We start from the raw sequence: 7,377 nt of genomic DNA, 5'->3' as shown, positions 1-7,377 counted from the left end.
GGCGCCTGGGTGGCTCAGTCGGTTGAGTGTCCAACTTCGGCTCAGGTTATGATCTCACAGCTTGTGAGTCTGAGCCCTGCGTTGGGCTCTGTGCTGACAGTTTGGAGCCTGGGGCCTGCTTCAGATTCTCTATCTCACCCTCTCTCTGTCCCTAACCCACTTGCATTCTGTCTGTGTCTCTCTCAAAAATAAACACTAAAAAAAATAAAAAATAAAACTATTTACAGTCATCAGTGTTTATTATGTGGCTGGTCATGGGATATCACAACTATTTGTTCTGCAGAGGCTACTACGTGGCCCCTGCCTTTGTTCCTCTAGTACTTTCTCACCCCTCCAGCCAGCCTGACCTCTGACCTTCCATCTTCCCCAGAAACCAAAACCTAATTAGGAGAGCTGTCTTAGCTCAGACTGAAACAACAACAACAACAACAACAACAACAATAGCAACAACAAATCAGCAAAGACTGGGTAGCTTAAAGAACATTCATTTATTTCTCACAGTTCTGGAGACTATGATGTCTAACACCCACTTGCCAACAACAGATTCTGCATCTGGTGAGGGCCCATGTCCTGATTCATAGACAGGTGAGTTTCTTCTGTTTTGTCTTTGCTATGGCAAAAGGGATAAGAGCACTCTTGGGTCTGTTTTATAAGTCCACTAATCCCACTCATGAGGGCTCCACTCCCATGACTTAATCACCTCTCCAAGGTCCTACTGCTTCCTATCATGACAGTGAGATGGTATTTCAACATATGAATTTTGGGGGTTCAGTCCATAACAACCAACTCTCTAGTTTATGTGTCAGACTCTATCCATTCTACATAGGGGAGATAGAGTCATGTTCCAGAAACATAGTTTCAGGGAATCTAATCCTATTGGAGGATGATCAGAGAGTACTCAAAGAAGAGTGTGCATACAGATAACCTAATATCTCAATACATCTCACGAAAATCTTACTAGAACAAGGTATAAAGTCCATGAGTTAAGCTATATCAGAGCAAAACTGCAGTTCATGACAGGTTTGATAAATTCAACAAGTAATGAAGATACCCTCCTTTCACATTTTTTTGGATGTAGAAGAATGGAAAAATAAGTGAACAAATAATAGACAGAGATAAGTATAGATATATTCATAATGCACCTTTTGAAGAGTCTTTTTAACAATGTTAATAACTGAAACTATAACCATTCTACAAAAGAAAGATATGAAGGTTTATTCACATTGAACAATGCACTCAAATTACATTCTGGATTTTAACAACTATGCTGTGAGTGTCTATTGTAGAAACTATTTGGCACAATAAACCAGTAGATGATTCAGCAATGAGAAAAAGATACCCTTATCCTCCTGGGACCACTATATGCTATTCAAAATATAAGTTTGTAGTTGTTTAAATAATGGGCCATAAAAACATACATAAAGAGCAAATTAATTTCAATTGAACAGATTAATATAACCTCTCATTCCACTTTAATCCACTTTAGTGGATTTGATAAAATTTGGGGGAAATAATCATAATCAGTATTCCATAAATAATTTAGCATAATATCAATACCTCATAAGTTGTGAATACATATTCTAGGACAAAAGTATTCCATAGTCAAGTATTTCAAAATTAAATAAGAAGTTTCCACATGCCTATTTATAAAAAGAAACTTCCTAAACAGAAAGTAATAGCAACAAATAAAATTTTCAAAACTCAACATTTGAAAAATATATTTGATCACAGAAATTGACTTTTCAGACAACCTATTAAAATCTCAGTGGATGTTAAAACTTTATGGAACGTAGAGATATTTTGAGGCATTTAAAATACAGGCCTGTTTTCACTAATAACTGCCCACTAGCTTTGCAAAATGCTTCTGCAAAAGGGCTGCCAAATGTCTTCAAGAAGAAGAGCTATGACCTGGGCAAGAAATATGGCTCCGCCCACAGACCTCTTGTATAATTTGAGACAGGTCATCTAACTTGGGTAGACCTAATTCACCTCCCTGATAGATGTAAGTTTGGGGACTGCAAATGTAAAAACGGTACCAAGCTAATCACACACAATTTCCCCCCCACCATTTTCCTGTTTAGACACTAAGCAAAACATAACCGAAATGAATGAAAAAAATTGCAATCAGTCATCTTATTATATAAAACAAACTTTCTGCGTTAGAAAGTGAGGGTGTTCAACCAAATGATTTCTACCGGTTTTTTTTTTCCCATATCCAAGATACCAAAAAGAAACAAAACACAACAAAAACCTGTTGATTATAAAAAATATTTTCTTCTTAAAGAATAGAGAACTGCTCACTGGTCTAGTGTGTAATCAAACTGTAAATCACTATTTCTTCAAGAGTTTTTTAAAGCATGCCATTTACCACTGAAAACATGATAAATTTCTTCAAATGTAAGACATCATTGAATGTAAGAAAAGCCATTATTTATGTAGTATGAATAAAGAAAAAAATCTCTACTTAAGCCATATCATATCAATGACTGAAAGATGCATACCCACTTCAGAGATGCCAAAATATAGGGGAAAAATGTTCTCCTTAGAATCAGTGATATATAAGCGAGCCTGGGGTGGCTCAGTCAGTTGAGCGTCCGACTTAGGCTCAGGTCAAGATCTTGCAGTTGACCAGTTCGAGCCCTGCGTTGGGCTCTATGCTGACAGCTCAGAGCCTGGAGCCTGCTTCGGATTCTGTCTCCCTCTCTCTCTGCCCCTCCCCCGCTCATGCTCTGTCTCTCTCTGTCTCAAAAATAAATATGACCATTAAAGAAATTTAAAACAAAAGAATCAGTGATGTATATAAATATATATATTTGGAGGAAGAAAAATTGAAACAACTTTCTTTGAACTTTTTAATGCATCTTATAACACATTTTTATTTGCAAAGCCACTTTCTCAAAGAGTCATTACAATATCCACAAAAACAGTACTTTAAATAAGGTCAAATACTCTTTGATACCAACCTTGAAACATTTATTTCTGCTGAGACTCCCAGATCCTATCACTTAAGAGGGTGAAAAGTAAACCAATTCCTTTTAAAAAGTATATGTAATTCTTGAAAAACTTGGAGATTGGTGGCTCCTGTTGTACTAGGTAAGCCTATAAATACATCTTCATAGTAACAACCGTTGTAAGAACAAAGTCAAATCATTGACTTTGCACCTCTACTCAGCACTGCAAAAATTGGAAATTGAAAATTTTACTTGTGTTGATCAAGGAGCCAGATACAGTTACCTACAGTAATCTCTTAAGACCTCTCTTTCCAAAGTGAATACCAAATTAGCTTAAATAACTGTATTAACAAGACTTTATAGAATGGCAGCAACTTAGGTTTTTGAGTCTGATCTCATCACAAAATCTAAAGTCTATTACTCAAGGATTAAAACCACCCAACACTTCCTATAACAATTAAAATAACATGAAAAATCCTCACCTTGGACTGCAAGGCCCAAGATGCAAATACTCAGGTTACTGGAGTCTTCTGACCTGGGCCCTCACCTCTCCTGCTCTTGCTTCCTCTTCTTCAACCACTCTCTTTTTAGCACCCATTCAGAGTCCTTGATCAACTTGGGTATAAGTTTCAGTTTTCAATTTTCAGAGTGCTAAGTATAGGTGTAATCAATTAGTCTTTGTTCCTGCTGTTTCCCACACAGGGAACGCTTTTCTCCCAGACCTTGACATCACTGTTTCAACAATTTTCATTCCTTTGTAATTTGCTCTAATGACTCGTCCTCCTAAAAGCTTTCACTAAGCATCATAGTTAGCTTCTTTCCATTTCCAGCAACTCCCAATTCTGTTGCCCTATTTTATTTCCTTCATGTAGTTTTACCAAAACCGAAAGTTGCACAATGAGTCATTGTGTCCAATAAAATAGCAGGGGTTTTTTTTTATTTCTTTTCATCACTCATTATGCTTTTTATAGTGACTATAATTGTATGGCACTTCACTAATGTGACAGTTGAACAGGCTCAGATCACTGAAGAAGACTCACAAGGAACAAAAAGACAATGCTTACATATCTGCAGTTTATTACCAGAAAAGGAAACAATACAGCAAAGCATCAAAGTCAGGATATGCATGCCAGCCTGTCTCAGGACAGGTCTGGAAAGGCCTGGTGATAGCACCATTGTCCCCCTGTATAGAGGTGACATGGACACAGTTCTTCCTCTCCGATTGGGAATAACGCAGAAACAGGATGCTCCAAATGGGAGTCTCTGTCAGGCTTTCTCTAGGTGTATCATCTCACTGTTATCAATAAACAATGTTGATAAACTGGTACAAATGACCTTGAAACTTCTGGGTTACAAACCAACATTATTATCAGTACATTTTATTTCATGCCTAGCTATGAGTGTAATGCAGGAGCATTTCTTATTTCAAAGGAACAGTTCTGGCTATTTCCAGGCCTGTTGCAATTAACCCTCCCTGAAGAGGCATTTACTAGGGTGTGTGTGTGTGTGTGTGTGTGTGTGTGTGTGTGTGTGTGTGTGTGTAATGAATTAAGAAACCTTTACTTCAAAATTTTTCTTAAGATTTGCAATTTTTATCCTAATTATCTCTACACGGAATATAAACTTGGCTCTATTGCATTCTGGTGGAGAAATGACTAACTGCCCAGTAAAACTGGTGCTTCCCCTTGCATACTAGAGTGCTTGCTAGGAAGCAGCTACCCAAGTTAGGGCTACAATTCTAAACCCTCACCAGTGGAATATGGGAGAAAGTGATTTGTATTGTTTTAGGGCTGAGGCAATTAAGAACTGCAGGCATGCGTGGCTTCCCACCTTATCCTCCCTATGTACTCTCTGCATTCAGATGACCCCGGCACACTAGACGACAGTCAAATCATAAGAAGAAAGCTGATGCTGACGAATACCCAGACGAATACCAGAAAGCTGATGAATACCCTCATTTGTCCTTACCTGTGTGAGAAAGGGATCCCCACTGGGCTAAGTGATAGAAATGGTGAGATTTACTATTTACTGTAGCTAGTGTTTCCTCAGCCAATACTGTTCCTGCTAGAGAAGGACTGCAATAAAAAGGCAACTACTCAGTAACTCTCTGTTGATTAAGGTTTACTTTATATATTTGCAGAATTATAGCACATTAATTTTTAATTTAATAGCTGATATTTAAATTTCCATTCAGCCATCTATTTTTACATAATTTACTGGTTGCATGTCAAATATACTTCTCATGATATATTTTATTTAATTGGTAACATAATGTTTTATGATTGCTATTTGCTTGTGCATATGTACTACGTTTGGTGTGTTCAAGATATTTTGCAACATTAACTGGAAGAAGATTCTCATATTTCTGGATTCATCCTTTGCATCTTGCATACCAACTAACATTTAAAAATTAATTTTTCAACTTTTCCAAAACATGTTTTCACCCTGGATTTCCCTCGTTCTTAAACATAAATATTTACTCTGTGACACACAGTTTGGAATGTGTTGTAATCTGTATTGTACTTTTCTATACCTTCCCCAGCATGAATTGAATACAAGGTCTTGTGCAAGTTGGATGAAATTTTCTGTCGATTTATAGAGATTTGCCTGTTACGTGTTTACTCTTATTGGTCTATTAGCCATTTTTAAATTGGTTATCTACTTTGCAAAACAACTATTATTCAATTAATTATGTGTAACCTGGTAACACCAGACAACCCTGTAATTATGTAATGTGTAATTTATTATAAATAAACACCACTATAGCTTCTCAGAAAGGTTAACTTTTATATTACTTTGTTACATTATTTTGCATTGTAGAATAGCACTCAGCATAGCATATAAATCTAATTTTTTTAAATTCAATAAAGTATTGTGGATTATTCATCATCACAACAATTCTTTTGCTTTTAGGTGACTGTGTGAAGTTCTTTAAATACTTATAATCTTAGTAACATAAAGTCTTTTGTGTCTCTAGCTCTGCTTGATCTCTAAAAGTAGTATGACGATTTGATGTATGTAATTTAGTCACTGGGATAAAACTGCTTGTTCAATATCTTATCAAAAAGGAATTAAATGTGCATGTCATAAATGTTTTTGATATCCCCAAATAGTGTTATAATACAATGATAAACTTTTAGATTTATTCCTTGTATTACTTTAAGAAAGTGTTTCTGTTTTCTTCATTTTATTCCTATCTGACCCACCCTTTCCCCAAAGGCATTCTGTAATGAGATTCTGTTAAAGGTGGTAACAAAATTATTTCTGCTAAAGAATAACAATCAAATTTTTTGTGCATGCATTGTAGTTTCAAAAATTATCTGTCAAATAAAATTGCAGTGCTTATAAATCTAGCCATTAGAATGACAAATTTGAATGACAATGCATCAAGTTTGTGAAAGATTAGTGTTTTGTTTGTTTTGTTTGGGGCTATTTTGTTTTTGCATCACAGTACCTGCTAAATTGACCTTCATCTCAAGCTTCTTCCTACAGAAGAAGCAGAGCAAATCTAGGTATGGACGACTTTGGTTTTGATGTACATATATTTTGACCAAATTTAGTGAAATTCCCTTTGTGAACAAAATTCACACATATGAATAAACTAGCACTATGTAAGACCTTAAATAAATCACCACCTTGTATTGAAAACCAAGTAAAATTAGGAATGTTTGAAAGCAGATTGGAGAGACTGACAATTATAAAGTTTTCTACAGGAATTAAGCCTTGCAGTAAAGAACCGCTGAGAGGAAATTTCTAAAGTGATTGTTCTTACTTCTTCAATTGTGGAAATCGTTTACCTTTACCTTCAACGTTGGGAAGGTGAATTCAATGTGATTGTCTCTCTCAGGGGGGAAAAAATAAGAAATTTTAAATGTATGATTACCTGCATTAGCATCTGTGAACTGCTCCACAATTAGATCAAAGCATAGTCTCCCCTGCCAACTTGAGGATCCTATTAATTAGCTATGTGGTTTAGATTTTCTTAATTGATAATTTATGTGCTTATATTGTTATTTTTTAGGTGTGGCACACAGTAAGGTTTGGAAGAAAAATTCTCTACTGAGCACAACAGAATTGTATCAATGATTAAACACTAACTGAACTCATAATCTGCATCAACCTTGGTTCTAAATGTCAAGGATCAGATTTGGGTAAGTCCATTTTTGAGTTCTGAGGAGCAGTCAAGGAATATGAAGTGATTAAAAAGGGGTAGGTATAAGGTAGGCAGACTTGGATTCCAAACTGAATGCTCAAAAAAAGCTTTAGTAAAACCACTAGAATAGAAGTATATTGAAATTGAAATGTGCTAAGAGAAGGTTCTCATTTTTCATAGTTTTGAGCAAACTCAGACATCTTCTGCTTTGTCTGTCACAATATGATCTGATTTCCTAGAAGTTTTTACAAATCATTCCAAAAATAAGTAATC

General features: G+C 35.7%; 1 long non-coding RNA gene across 1 annotated transcript; it reads left to right on the top strand.

Moving 5' to 3' along the window:
- The first annotated feature begins 418 nt into the window (after positions 1-418).
- On the top strand, positions 419-7,097 carry LOC132671673 (uncharacterized). The gene is made up of 3 exons (XR_009607216.2): positions 419-585; positions 4,813-4,962; positions 6,973-7,097. It is a non-coding gene; the product is annotated as an uncharacterized LOC132671673 (long non-coding RNA).
- The last annotated feature ends 280 nt before the right edge of the window (positions 7,098-7,377 follow it).

The sequence above is a fragment of the Panthera onca genome, chromosome C1, assembly GCF_046562875.1.
Source record: "Panthera onca isolate mPanOnc1 chromosome C1, mPanOnc1 haplotype 2, whole genome shotgun sequence".
NCBI classification, from domain to species: Eukaryota; Metazoa; Chordata; class Mammalia; order Carnivora; family Felidae; genus Panthera; species Panthera onca.
This window is presented reverse-complemented; position numbering and strand designations above follow the sequence as displayed.